General features: G+C 36.2%; 1 protein-coding gene across 4 annotated transcripts in view; it reads right to left on the reverse strand.

Annotated features, from left to right (window-relative positions):
- CNTN5 (contactin 5) overlaps window positions 1–15,510 on the reverse strand; it is a 677,796-nt gene that overhangs the window by 308,464 nt on the left and 353,822 nt on the right. The gene's annotated exons all lie outside the window — the stretch shown is intronic.

Genomic DNA, 15,510 nt, shown 5'->3' on the forward strand with positions numbered 1-15,510 from the left:
ATGTTAGTGTCATTGTGGTAGGCAGAGGAAAGGAGGAAGTCATTGTCATCCTTACAGCTCAAACGCAGACCTCGAGACTATATGAATGTTTAGGCTGCACATTTTACACAGTAGAGAAATAATAATTTCAAGCTGAATACGCATTCTTTCCTGTGTGCAGGACAGGTGAAGTGTAAGAAATATGAGTTTTATATGACCAAGAGCACGGTGTTCAATGAGTCCAGAATAATATCTCATATAGATAAAGTTAGGTTTCATTATGTTCAACATGTTGCTTATTGAATTTGGTCACATTAAAAAAAAAAAAAAAAAAAAGGTCTTTTGAAGCCATCACTTGAATCATTGTCATTATATTTGCACTGAAAAGTTTGAGCAGTTCTTGCACTATGTATTATGCAAACTATGCAACCTGGAGTTGTGCAGATGCATTTATAAAATAGATATTTTTTCCTATTATTTTGTTATCATTGGAACATAGATATCTATAAATATTTTGAGGAATTCAGTGATGAATAGCAATTTAGAAAGTGCATTAAACCTGAGTTCACACTGTATATGAGACTCAACTTTATTACTTCATGCATTTTTTTTCAAATACTGTCAATTGTAAAACAAACGCAGTTATTTTGAACTTTAGAGAATGTAACAGTGGCAACTACATTTTTAAGTCATGTAAATTTTTTCAAGGTTATTTGCTTGAAATCCATATTATTTCACATGTAGACTTACAGTTGCCATCAGAAAGACTTTTTTTTTTTTTTTTTCTATCAGCCTAATGTCATTCTAATTATTTGAGATGTTACACTGTGTAGAACCATGGTTAAACATTTATTCAGATGTCTATTACCAGTATTTATGAGAATCAATAACTTAACATCTAAAATTTATTCAGTCAACAAATATCCTTGTATATTTAAAGGTAGTAATTTTAAGAATGTGTGTATATAAGGTGTTGATTCTTTGAAATTACCCTTATAACTGGCCTTCAATTTTTCAATATAATTTTTAAATTTGAATAATGAATTATTTTTTGAATAATTCAAGTATCTATGTCATATTAAGTTAGCATCACTATGTGCTGCATTCTCTTAATGATATGCATGAAACAACATTCTGATTTACAAAGACACACTAACCTGGACTGCTTAATAAAAAATAAAAGATGCTTAACTCCAAGCGTACTGTGTTCTTACCTAAGTATTTGCTCCCTTTTCCTCAAACTCTAGACAGTTGGCCAGATGGGTAAACTTCAGTGGACTCATTTTAGAGATGAAGCAGCATAAATGGTCTTTGAAAAATTCATGCACTTCTCAATTATGTGTTCAGTGGTTTGAATATCCAGGGACAAAATGTCCATATTTTTAGTCACTATTGAAAAAAAAACTTGAGAAAGGAGCAAAACCCAACACCAATCAAACAACTAAGAAAGAAATAAAATAATGTACCTTTCAGAAACAAAACCTGTTTCAAAGATTCCATGACTAGTCACATTACATTAGTCTTCCTTCTATAGTTTTCCTTTTTTTATTATTATTTTTTAATCCATTATTTATTTATTTTTATTTATTTATTTTTTTAATTTTTGAGGGGAGGTGGATGGGGGAGGGACGGAGAGGATTAAGGAGAAGTGGGGAAAATGCTAGTTCAGTATTAATGAACATCTCAATATGGTCAAGAAACAACATAAAAGGCTGTAACATCACTTTGAAGAGAAACTTAAAAAGAAGAACGCACAGTATGTTTCACTGTGCTACTGAAATATTAGGTGCCCTTTTTCTTAAGAATTACCTACTGCTATTATAAAAATACTGTGCTTGGTGTCTTAGCTTTGCCCTGCAGAAATGTTCTTTCTTTCTTTCTTTCTTTCTTTCTTTCTTTTTCTTTCTTTCTTTCTTTCTTTCTTTCTTTCTTTCTTTCTTTCTTTCTTTCTTTCTTTCTTTCTTTCTTTCTTTCTTTCTTTCTTTCTTTCTTTCTTTCTCTTTCTTTCTTTCTTTCTTTCTTTCTTTCTTTCTTTCTTTTTCTTTCTCTCTCTTTCTCTTTCTTTCTTTCTTTCTTTCTTTCTTTCTTTCTTTCTTTCTTTCTTTCTTTCTTTCTTTCTTTCTTTTTCTTTCTTCTTTTTCTTTCTTTTTCTTTATTTTCTCTTTCTTTCTTTTTCTTTCTTTTTCTTTCTTTTTCTTTCCCTTCCTTCCTTCCTTCCTTCCTTCCTTCCTTCCTTCCTTCCTTCCTTCCTTCCTTCCTTTCTGTTCAGCACCAGCAGTTTCTATAAAAAAGTGTTTAAATGCACTCTCTGAACAGCACTGAATATTGAAATAATGACTAGGTTATATGGCTAATTTTAGAGGCGGGAAAATCTATTAGTCCCTCTATGCTTCAGCTTTATCATTTGTAATTCTGGTGTAATCTTCAAATTTTTCACAAGAAGATGTGTTAACCTACATTAGTCTCCAAGGAAAAACAAATAAAGCATGTCTCGCACATTGAGATTAAATGTATGTTTACTCCACAAACCAAATGTCACAGAAAGACCAATGTTGTTTTTAGACTGTTTTGGGCTCTACTGAGACCAGTTTAAACACTGAGTGAAATATAACCTTTTGATTACATCCATAAATAGAATTCTTAAATATCTATTTCTCCATTTTTAGCTTCACAAATCTTTATGGCAATCTTTACCACCCATATTACAAGGTTTTTTTTTGTTTGTTTGTTTGTTTTTTTTTTGAATCAATGTATATATATTCCACAGATAGTAAGGGTTATGGTGGGTTTTGTTATGGGAGTATGCATCAGCTTTAAAGTCCTGATCAGCAAAATTATTACAGGCATGAAAATAATTTATGACCTTATGGGAAGAGTCTGGCCTTATCCCACAGTGCAATGCTTTCCCCTCACTTGCAAAAAAATTGGAGAGCTCTGCTCTGGTAAACAGTAGTCATGCTCAACCATCTGTCCCTATGATGCTGAGTTTAGGGGTCCAAATAGGAAAATTAAAAATAAAATCTTGGGACTTCAGGGGTTAATGATTTACACCCTTATACCTCCTGAAACAGGTGTGTGGCCTGCTGTTGAAGGTAATTATCAACTACTATCAGTGAAGCTGGCATACTGCCACTTTTCTAAAAGTAATTTTTTCTCCTAGTCTAGGCTGAAAATATTTTTCTTTTTCATTTTAGTCTTCCTTCCATTTACGTATGTCCCAGATTTGACCTTAAAATTTATCACCTTCAAATACAATAATCTTTATAGAATTACTATTCTAGAAAGCATTTAGAAACACCAAATGGGGTAAAATAAAACCCTGTATCTTATAACTTAGTTCATTTCCTTCCACAAGTAGCTATGATGAACTGAATGTGTGGCTCTTCAATTCAAGTATTGTTATTTGTTAAATCTGTTAAAAATTTTGCATACAAATGCACATGTATAAATGAAATTATAACAATAATACTCAGAAATCAAAATATAGAGCTATTTCATCTTTTGTTCAAGACTGTTACTGCAGTGGTGTAACTCACTAGCACATTACAGTTTGAAAATAAACATGATGTTTCTGGATCAGAAATGTTTCCACATACAATAGACAGTGGACATATTTGGGGGGGTTCTTATGCATTGTGGCTGATCTGGTATCAGTAAATTCCGTCTAATTTCTACAAATACAAGAACAATGCACAGAATATTTAAACTTCATATTGAAAAAAAAAAAAAACAAAACAGGGTAGAAGAAGAAAACATGTTACTGAAACTGTCTTATACCATGAGGCTTTGTTACAGTCATAGCTGGAAAGCAAATGACTAAAACTAGCCGATCAAATAAATAAAAACAAAACAAAAAAAAATTAATTAGCTATTTTAATTTTAAATACATTAAAGAGCTCCAAAAATGGAAGTGACAAAGTGCATTGCATTATGATTTTCTTTGACCAAAATTCTACTCTCAAATGCATCTTCATATCTCTATTTAGTTTTGAGGGAACTGTAAATGCTACCTGCAATGTGGGAATTATAGATAAGTGTGGAATTCAGAAAACTACATTTTATGATAAATAGTGCATTTCTTAATATAAAAAACACTTGAACTGACAACACATCACTCCTATGGTAAGAAAGTAATAGGATGGGATTTACACAACCAAATGCAGGTGCCTACATTATGCAAGTCATTCAGTGTCATTTTGTAGTGAGTGAAGAAAAATAAATAAATCTCAAATGAAGAGCATAATTAATCTCCCACCAAAGTGGATGAATTGTATATGTAAAGTGCTTTTCTTTCCAAAGATTATGAGCAGCACTGGAAGTGACTAGCTCTGAAGTGGAAACCTAAAGATGAGTAAAATAAATCCCATATAATATGTCTAATTCTGAAATCAGATGCAAAATATGAGTTCTGCCCATTTTTTAAAAAAAACTTTAATTGTGTTTATAGATGGTATCTAAGTTAAGATTATGTTTATCAAATTAATTTTATAATATTTTGAGTTCTTCATTCTTTAGAAACTATCATCAGATCATGTTTAATTAGTAAAGATATTCATGCAAGTGACAAGTTTATGGAGCTCTGATTATATGCTTTTAGGCATGATAGTAAAAGGAATTTAGGTTTGAAATTCCCTCTTCTTCAGATTCAAAAAGACTTCAGAGCAGACTGTTTTAGATAAAAATATGTTCTCCATTTCTGGATGCTTCCAGACAATATAGCATTAGGATGGTAACAGAAACCAGTAATAACTGACATAATATATAAAACAATAGAAAAAAATAAAATGCGTGGGGATAACTTGATGATGCGTGGGGATAACTTGATGAAATATTTTTGGTAAACTTTGTGTTATTTTAAAAAACAAAAGGAGAGCTTAGTGTGTAATATGAATTTTATTAAAGCCAATGCAACAGCAAGACTAATGCTCTATTACATCATTTTGACAGGTCTTAAAAGACCAAGAAAAATGTAAATAGAAAAATATTTAAAGATGGTCTTTTGGGATACAAAAATGTCTATAGTATAACATTTTCAACATGTAGTTCCTTAAAGCACACACCAGGTCTCATTTCTTCATCAGTACAAAATCTATAAGCTGTGTTGCTTCATACTACTCTGATTAATGTGTATATAATATATGTAAAACCAAATCATGTATTAATGTTTATAGCAAAATACAGAGTGATATATGGAAATTAAGAGTATCTGCTTCATTGAGGTTAACAAATCTAGCAGGTGAGGAGGAGACCTGCTGGGGCTCAGAATACAAGCAGAGGTACTGGATAGACAGAAGGGCTGTGCCAGTATTTGGGATCTGCAAATGTGTGTTTGTTAACCTGCAGATTGTCATGTGTATGCTTTTATTTGTGATCTTTGCTGACCAACCAAGCAGGAGAAAGGAGGCTGGGCTCCAGGAGCCAGGCAGGAGAGCTGCTACAGGTGGTGACTGTAACATCCCTTCACAAAGAGTATAACAGTAATTTCTGATCAAAACTGGAAAATTTATTAATCTGTCTGGGGAGAAAAAAAAAAAAAAGATATTCCAGAAAAATAAGTGAATCTATTTTTAAAATATATCATGCTGTCAGTGAAGGCAACTCTCTTTTAGTTAAGTCAAACTGAAATTCTATAGCGTTTGCCAAAACAGATGTGCGCTTAGACACAGAGGTTTGTGTTCTGAGAGGTTCTTCTGAATTACAGATCACTTGTATCCTACCAATGTACCTTTTTGGAAAGGTTTATTTTACAAATGCACAAAATTCAAAGGCCAGTTTGAAGAAAAAATATTATTCTGAGTGGTAGTGGTAACACAGAGAGAAAGAAGATGCTGACTTTTTTGACTTAGCAGGAACAACAGAAGCCTTTGAAAGCTGGAGTGCAGCAAAGATGACACAGGATGACATGGAAATGGATGACATCTCAGTGCACAAAATATTATTAAACCTTGCTGAATGTAATTTACTGTTCCTGCATATCTTCTTAACACATTTAGGTCATATTGGGCTGAGCATGCACACACTTACATTACTTAACCGTGTATTAAACTGAGTCATGTAATTCGGTGTTTGCACACTGCCATAACTTGCATAAACTGCAAGACTAACATTTAAGTTCAATGTTGTTAGAAGAATGGTCTGAGGCTAGAGCCACTTCAGAATATGCAAGATCATATATTGCTTTCATTTATCACATTTGTTATATATATATATATGTTTGCTGTTGTTGTTGTTGTTGTTTTTATAGGAGTGTCCTATTAGTTTATTATTTGAACTTGGTTGCCTTTACCTCTTCAATGTGAAGACAATTTATGTCTTCACATTGTCATTCACATATCAGGGTTTCTTTGGTTGGTTGGTTGGTTTTTTAATTTCCACTGCTATGTTTTTTTTACAAATGCTTCTGATGGAAACCTGCAGGCTGAGGAGCAGCTCTGCAATAAAAGCACTTGGGTAGACATGAGCCCACACTGTGCAGTAAGGAACCCAAAAGCAACCTGGGCTGTGGGAACATAGGCAAAGCCAGAAGACCCAGGGACCCAGGCAAAGCCAGGAGACCCAGAGAAGTGACTTCCACCCTCTACATGGTGCTTGCAAGAGCTCATCTAGATACTGCATTCAGTTTTGTGCCCTGTAGTACAAGAAAGAGTGACCAATGGGAGGGAGTTCAGGGGAGGCCACTGAGATGGTGGAAGCTTCAGTATCAGCCCTGTGAGGAGAGGTTGTGCTTGGTCAGACTGGAGCAACACATCTTATAGATTTTGTACTGATGAAGAAATGAGACCTGCTGTGTGCTTTAAGGAACTACATGTTGAAAATGTCGCTTCGAGCCTGAATTATTTTATCACAGTATTTAACTCTATATTGTTTGCAACATTAGTCAGGCTTTTAATGAGGTAAGTACTGCACCCATTTACTGTTCCATTACAGCCACTGATAAAATTGCCTATGCATCTTACTTAAGCAGTTATTCCACCATTTTTTTATTTTTTATTTTTTATTTTTAATCAAGTTGATTCAGAGTACTGGAGAAAAACAATTATACTACTTCATATGGTTAGATTATTATTATTTTTTCTTCTTTTTAAAATAAAATCTGTTACTTTTGCTGGCACATCCAAAGTCATCCCACACTGAGATCAATGGAAAATTCTTTCATGATCTGAAAGAGTAGGATCAAGTATAAAATTGTTTATGATGCAACAATAACTTGTAATAACAGCTATTTGGACTGACTGTCTTTGAGTACTTAAGCTTTCCTTGTGAACTAAACATAACATTTAAAGCAGTGTGTAAGCAGACTACTTTCACTAATGGTGGATGCTCTGTTGTGAGAAAAGAGGAAAGTAACAGGACAGATGGAGTGAACAGTAATACAGGTGCATGCTTTGTCACCTCAGCTTTTAGTAAAGTAATGTAGCATTGGATATTTAATCCCAGGACAGGAGAACAACTGGCACAGCAGATCTACAGTGAGAATGATGCAGGTGTGTGTTCTGTGGACTCAGCTTTCTGAACAGCATCAGTGGCTAGTAGGCTGACACAGAAAGGACAATGGATAACATGATTAAATAAAGTACTGCTGTTGTGGTTTAACCCGGCTGGCAGCTAAACACCACACAGCCGTTCGCTCACCCTCCCCCCTCCCTCTCTGGGATGGGGGAGAGAAACGGGAAAGTGAAGCCTGTGAGTTGAGATAAAGACAGTTTATTAAGACAGGAAAATAATAATAACAATAATAATAATAATAGTGATAATGTGTAAGAAAACAAGTGATGCACAATGCAATTGCTCACCACCCGCTGACCGATGCCCAGCCTATTCCCGAGCAGCCGGCCCCCCACCCCGGCCAGCCACCCCTATATATTGTTTAGCATGACGTCAGATGGTATGGAATACCCCTTTGGCCAGTTTGGGTCAGCTGTCCTGGGTCTGTCCCCTCCCAGCTCCTGCTGCACCCCCAGCCTGCTCGCTGGCAGGACAGAGCAAGAAGCCGAAAAGTCCTTGGCCTGGTGTAAACACTGCTCTGCAACAATTAAAACATCAGCATGTTATCAGCGCTCTTCTCATCCTAATCCAAAACATAGCACCCTACCAGCTACTATGAGCTACTTAACTCTGTCCTGACTGGAACCAGGACAACTGCATTACCTTTCAATGATGTATTGATGTAAAGAAAAACACAGAGCTGGTAACATGCTTTAATAAAAAAATTTAGGTAAGTGATATTTTGGGGTTGAAATATAGAATATCAGAGAAGCCAAAACTACACATGAATATGACAAACAATTTCAAATTCCCTGTTTTTTTGATTCATTTTTGTTCTGGTTTTGGCTAGGATTGAGTTAATTTTGCTCCAAGTAGCTGGTATGGTGCTGTGTTTTGGATTTAGCATGAGAATAATGTTGATAATATGCTGATGTTTTAATTTTTGCAGAGCAGTGCTTGCACAAAGTTAAGGACTTTTCAGCTTCTCATCCTGCCCTGCCAGTGAACAGGCTGGGGGTGCACAAGGGGCTTGGATGGGACAAAACCAGGACAGCTTACCCAGACTGGCCAAAGGGATATTGCATACCATCTGACATCATAAGGAACAATTAATATGGTGTGGCTGGTCAAAGTGGAGTGGGGACCACTGCTCAGGGAGAGGCTGGGTATCTGTCAGTGGGTGGTGAGCAATTGCATTGTGCATAACTTGGTTTGTCATATAATAATAATAATAATTATTATTATTATTATTTATCTTTCTTTTCTGTCTATTTAAACTGTCTTTATCTCAACCCATAAGCTTTTACTTTTCTTTCCCAATTCTCACCCCCATCCCACTGGCTGGAGGAAAGGGTGAGCGAACGTCTGTGTGGTGCTGAGCTGCCTGCTGGGTTAAGCCACAATATTCAAGTCCTGAAATTTACCCTCCTGTTTGGCAAGGCAGCCTAAACATAAGGCCCATACTGTTCTCCAGACCAGTTCCTTCATTTTTTTAACTGAAAATTCTTCAAACAGAGGAAAGAAAGCAAGAGATAATGCCATGATAATGCCACTAATTGGGAATTGCAGGATTCTAGATTCTTTTCGATACCTGTTTACATACAAAGATTTCGTGACGTAGCCTGGTTTCTCATACACTCAGTGAATTCTGAAATTATTTGTATATTCTCACACTCACGTGATGTTCTTCACAGAAATTTAAAAGCTAGCATCAAAATACAGAACTTCTTTATTCTCTGCAAGCTTCCTGTAAAAGGACAGTCTAAGGACTTTTTTTTTTTTTTTTTTTTCTGTACAGATCTGAATTATAGTTTGTGAGAATGCTGTAGGTGCTTTGGGGATCTAAACCTACAAATCCTTCTGCTTGCTTGTTGCAAAACTTCAGGATCTTTTAGTACACCAAATCCTCTTTTTTTCCTATCACCAGCTAAAGACAGATGAACTGTATTTTGAAAGTCCAAGGTGAAACTGTTATCTGAAAGCAGTTTACAAGTCATGGACAAAATATTGTGGATAAAACCATTTTGCTGCTGAAAAAGTCATCTATCCCTTTCATTCCAAAGATTTTACTTAGGCAGTAGTATCCCCTCTTATGTGTGACTCTCTTCACGTAACAATTAAATAGTATATATTTAGAATTATAATTGTTCTGAAGATTGCTTAGTTTGGTTAAACTGCCTTATATGCAATTTGAATTAAATGAATGCAGTAAATTGAAGTAAGCGATAGAAGTCTTCACATTTTTCATGTAAATTAAGGCAGTCAATGTATGAAAAGACCTTTAATAATTTAAAATCTTAAAAATTAAAACTTTAAAACACTTTTTTTCCCTTGCTTCCGACAGTGGTTAACACTGATTTGATACTAATAACATAATTTATCATGCTCTGCAGGTAGAATTATGTCAAACCAGATGAAGGATTTCCCTCTCAGCTATCGCTAACCAAACAGCCAAAAGTATTTCAGAAGAAAGCAAAATCATACATATGTACAATTAAATACTGTCATTAAAGACTGTCAGTCAAACTTAAGATTTTATGAACATGATTAGCCAAAATATCAGCCTAACTCTATTCAAATATCACATGCACCAAAGTAGTTGGGGTGCGTAGTTACTTTGTCAGAATCACAGAATCGTAGAATTCTGTAGGTTGGAAAAGACCCTCAAGATCATCTGGGCCAACCATCACCCTATCACCAACGTCACCCATTAAACCATGTCCCTAAGCGCTAGGTCCAAACTTTCCTTGAACACCCCCAGGGACGGTGATACCACCACTTCCCTGAGCCAATTCCTGTTCCAATGCCTGACTATTCTTTCAGAGAAGAAATTTCTCCTGATTTCCAACCTAAACCTCCCCTGGCACAACTTGAGGCCACTCCCTCTAGTCCTATCACCTGTGAGAAGAAGCCAACCCCCAGATCCCCACACCTTCCTTCCAGGTAGTTGCAGGGAGCAATAAGGTCTGCCCCGAGCCTGCTCTTCTCCAGACTAAACAACCTCAGTTCCCTCAGCCACTCCTCATAGGACTTGTGTTCCAGGCCCTTCACCAGCTTTGTAGCCCTTCTCTGGACATGTTCCAGGGCCTAGATGTCCTTCTTGTAGTGAGAAGCCCAAAACTGACCACAGTCCTCGAGGTGCAGCCTCACCAGACCAGAGTACAGGGGAATGATCACCTCCCTGGTCCCGCTTGCGACACTATTCCTGATACAAGCCAGGATGCCATTGGCCTTTTTGGCCACCTGGGCACACTGCTAGCTCATGCTCAGGTGAGCATCAGTCAGCACCCCCATATCCTTTTCCTCTGCACAGCTTTCCAGTCACTCTCCCCCACGTGCTGCATGGGTTGTTGTGGCTAAAATGCAGGACCCAGCACTTAGCCATATTGAACCTAATTCCACTGACCTCTGCCCATTGACCCATCCTGTCCAGGTCCCGCTAGAGGGCGTTCTTACCCTCCAGCAGATCGACACTTCCCCCCAACTTGATGTTGTCCGCAAACTTACTGAGGGTGCACTCAATTCCCTCATCCAAATCATCAATAGAGATATTAAAGAGGATTGGCCCCAACACCAGCCCCTGAGGAATACCACTCGCCAGCTGGATTTCACTCTGTTCACCACTACTCTCTGGGCCCAGCCATCCAGCCAGCTTTTTGCTTAACCCAGCAAAGAATGTACCTGTCCAAGCCATGGGCTGCCAGCTTCTCCAGGATAATACCGTAGGAGACTGTCTGAAATTTAACTCTTATCAAAGACCTTAAAGTCAGCATGTATTATTTCAATTTTCAAATAACTCAATGTAATCAAACAATAATTTGATAGAAATAGTATTGATAAATAGGAAGGGCTGGTTGGCTGTCTGGCTGGGACACATGTAAAATCTATATGCCAAGGGAATGCCATGAAGCTGTGACATGGAAGTTCAAGTTGGATATTAGGAAAAGGTTCACTGAGAGGATGGTTGGGCACTGGAACTGGCTCCCCAGGGAGGTAGTCACAGCATGGAGCTTGCCAGACAGAGTTGAAGAAGTGTTTGGACAACACCCTCAGACATATGATCTGACTTTTAGGTGGTCCTGTGTGGAGCCAGGAGTTGGACTTGATGATCTTTGTGGGTTCCTTCCAGCTCCAGATATTCTATGATTCTTGTAATTTGCATAATTAACGTAACCGTTGTGACCAGTCCAGACCAGACCTGATGACCCTGAGTAACAGCCATTCTCTACTATATTAGGCAGCTGGTTTGCTCTGATGCTACTCATGAGACATTATATCATGTCTGTGTCCTTTTCTGCTGACTACTGATTTTTGGTTGATACATTGCTTGCAGGAGTTACTCTGAATTTGTAAAAAATACAGCACAACAGGCTGCTAAGTATTAATACATTATTATCAAGCACTATATTATACCCCCATACCAGTATTTATGTCAGTGAATTCATAGGTTTGGATGGCTTTTGCTGCTTTTTGTTTTTCTTGTTTCTTTGCCTAAGAGAAATTAAACTCTCAAAGCAGAACTTCTCTAAGGGATTAATGTACTTCTTAGGTAAAGTATTTGACCTCAGGACTTACAGCATATTTCTTATTCTCGTTTGCGTGTCCCTGGAGGGTGTTCAGCAGTTACCTAGCTGTATGGTGTCTGATTTGTCTTCATGCATTTTCCCTCTTCATGTGACATGCTTTGAAACATTAGCAGCAATTTGTGACTGATAATGGAACATCTTTCATATGGAGGTTTGTTAAAGATAAGCAACAGTAAATCCAAGCAACTCCCTCAAACTGTGATGGACTTGTAAAATAAAAATAAAACAGTGTTTAGGAATATTTAAAAGTGGGCCACTGCTGTTACACAGTATTCAGTGTACCAGGGAACACACATTATGAAATGCAACTTGAAAGTCTATCTAAATGTGTCTTTGAAATTGTGCTTCTGAATATATAGTCAATAAACATGAAATTTTAAATATGCTTTTATTTATCTGCTTTCATACAACAATCTCATTTTTATGGCTATAATTTTAAACCCTTTATTTTATCTTATTTATTTAAACATAACTGTTGAGTAACTGATAGACCTTAAGTACAATTGGAAGATCAAAAAGCAGGAACATTTCATTTGCATTTTCTGTCACTTTCCATATACATTTCAACAAAAGTAATCATCATAAATATGACGATTTGAAGAGTCTAATTATATCTTTTTAATATTAAGTTGTGAATACACTGTGTGGTCCTTAACAAAACTCAGTTACGCTTGGCATATCTAGCTCCTCTCCTCCTCCACTACCTGTCTACCTTCAAGCATCAAAACTCCAAGACGCACCACACCATTGCTGAAATGCCACTGGAATAAATCCATTCTAAAAAAAAAAAAATCATCATAATAATAAAAACAACAACAACAACACAGTTTTTGTTCCTTAGGAAGGATTGAGCTATTGGGCTGTAAATCACCAGAAGATCAGTTTGATCTGTCAAGAACCTGTGAGCACCTATTAGGAGATTTTCAGACATTCACCTGTCAGAAAGCCTGGAAGGTTGTGAAAGGGCAGGGTCTGTGCCCATCAGTCCAACAGTCAGCTGGAGCTGCCTGTGCCAGACAGCAGTGCTTGTCTGAATGCAGACAGACATTGGTGTGCTCCCATGAGAATGATGAGTAAGATCAAGGAGTATGGTGCATTAGGAAAATAATAAACATGTTAATCTCTTGTACTTCCTTAAAGTAAGGCATCATCACATTTAGCAATTCTGTGCGAAGCCTATTTGCTTGCAGCTATACACTTTAACTCTTCTGATGGCACCTTAAACCAAAGCCATCTTTGATGTGATGTTCTGAGAAAAATTCAGTTAGGTCTTTACTGCAAATCGAAGGCAATCATACTGTGACCATATTGAGCGCCACGGGGAGTAAAACAGAAATTCTGCCTTTTAAAAGTGTGGGACATGAAGTGTAGCATCGGTTGCCTTTACAGACTTGAGAGACTTGAAACTACTAGATTCAGTGCCTGGATCTTCTGCTAATAGTCTACCAATCAGACGGAAAGTGGTTTATCCTAGGATATAATTAGTAAAATGACAATGCTAAGACAATTTCTAGGCCAACTGATCTTACTAGAGTTACTCCAGATTTAAAAAGTTGCATTATAAAATGGAATTCAGCCCTTAATGTATGACTAATGGTACAAATCTACATGAATGTAGGTTTTCTCACTTAAACTTTTACTTGCAATGATAAAAAATGGATAAAGTTAATAGAATTATATTCTTCTATCAGTCTCTTGAGAATATATCATTTATCAAGCTCTGTCTTCATTACATTGTGTGCTTTATTTTTTTATTATTATTTTAATTTTTTTTAGGTATAGCAGAACAAAGGAAAGGACCCAAGAAAAAATCAGTTGCCCATAAAAAAGAAATGTAAACTAGTTTTGAATGCACATCATGCTTTTTCATCTTTGACAGCAGCAGTATTTCAGAAGATACCAGATATGAGGTATTTATGGCAGGTGCATTACTACTTAGAAACTAATCTCACACACATGACTGTTAAGGTGAAATATGGATTTTAATAATCCAGCTTGGTGAGATATGTGAGCCTGCCTGGTGGGGATGTGATTAGCCACCGTCTGCAAGATTAATTGGGATACACAGTGCAAGATTGCATTTAGTGAACTCCAAGCCAGTCTGATTATGCAAGAGACCACTTAGTTAAGGCTGTATCTTTATGGATATAAAAACAGATAAATCACACACTGTACTGTGACAGGAGAGTCAGAATAGAGACTATTTAAGTTAGTGAGACTGGTGAACAGATCATCAAAGTAAAATACCAGATTTTTTTTTTTAAGCAGGGAAAACAAACCACCACCACCACCACCACCACCAACAACAAATCATATGTAATTTAGATAGAGGAAAAAACAAAACAAAACAAAACAAAAAACGTATGAGCAATGGAATTTAAAATGTCAACCATCATCATTATTTTAATTTGATGGTGTGAAATTGTGACATTTACTTTTTGTTTAAACATAGCAATAATCATTCAGAAGACTACTGCTTTTAAATGAAAATATTATTTTTAGTTTACAGTGGGATCTGATATTGCATTAAGGTCAAGATACGAACCTGTAGAATTAGATAACTTCAGGATAGCAGTAAAACTTAAAGTAATTTTAATCCAAAACCATTATTTTTCCATAATGAGTATATTTTGCTCCTTCCAACCGAACACATTACTGAAAATACCAATTTGTAGTACAGAAACAAAAAGTACAGGACCATACTTGCAGAAACCATTCAATACCTTTCACCACAGACTATCAGTGACTGGAATAATTTTCCTATTCACTCCTAGCCTCAATTTTCTTGTCTGTGAATTCATTATTAGCTGACAGAGACACAGAAGGGTATTTAGATACTATTGTTTTACCTTTAAATTTGTATGAGTTCTAAACACAGAAAGTTCTCTGAGAGAAAATTTGTTGTGACACCTGGTAATAACTTCAGAGTATAAAAGCCTGAACAAAACATAATTATTCATGTAAAAGTCTAGATTTTCCTTACATACCCTTAATTTTTGTAATTGTTACATGGGCTCCTAGCTGCAAAACTAGTAACATATTGAGTCATCTAACATATTTTTGTTCATTCTTTAGAACTAGAGATGAAGACAGCATGCATAATAAGAATGCCATAATAAGACATTGTGAATTGTACTTTACTTTAACAGGAACAGTTTAGCTTAAATTATTCATGAGAATATTTTGAACTTATTAGTAAATGTCATATCTTATATGTAAAAGTACTCAGCTCTTAGCAGTGTGAACATCAGTTTATAACTTTGCTATTAAAACATTTTCTGAGAAAGAAGAAATTTTCATGCATGTACATGTCCCAAGGAAACAATACAACAGTAACAACCAGAGGCAATGGACACTGGACATTTTCGCTCCTATTCACAAACCACATCATTCCTATGTTGGATTTAGCAGTTTTCTACAGGGTGACAGCCTGAAATTTAGTAGTACAGCATAGGTTCCA

Source organism: Anser anser (assembly GCF_964211835.1).
Source record: "Anser anser genome assembly, chromosome: 1".
In the NCBI taxonomy this organism is placed as follows: Eukaryota; Metazoa; Chordata; class Aves; order Anseriformes; family Anatidae; genus Anser; species Anser anser.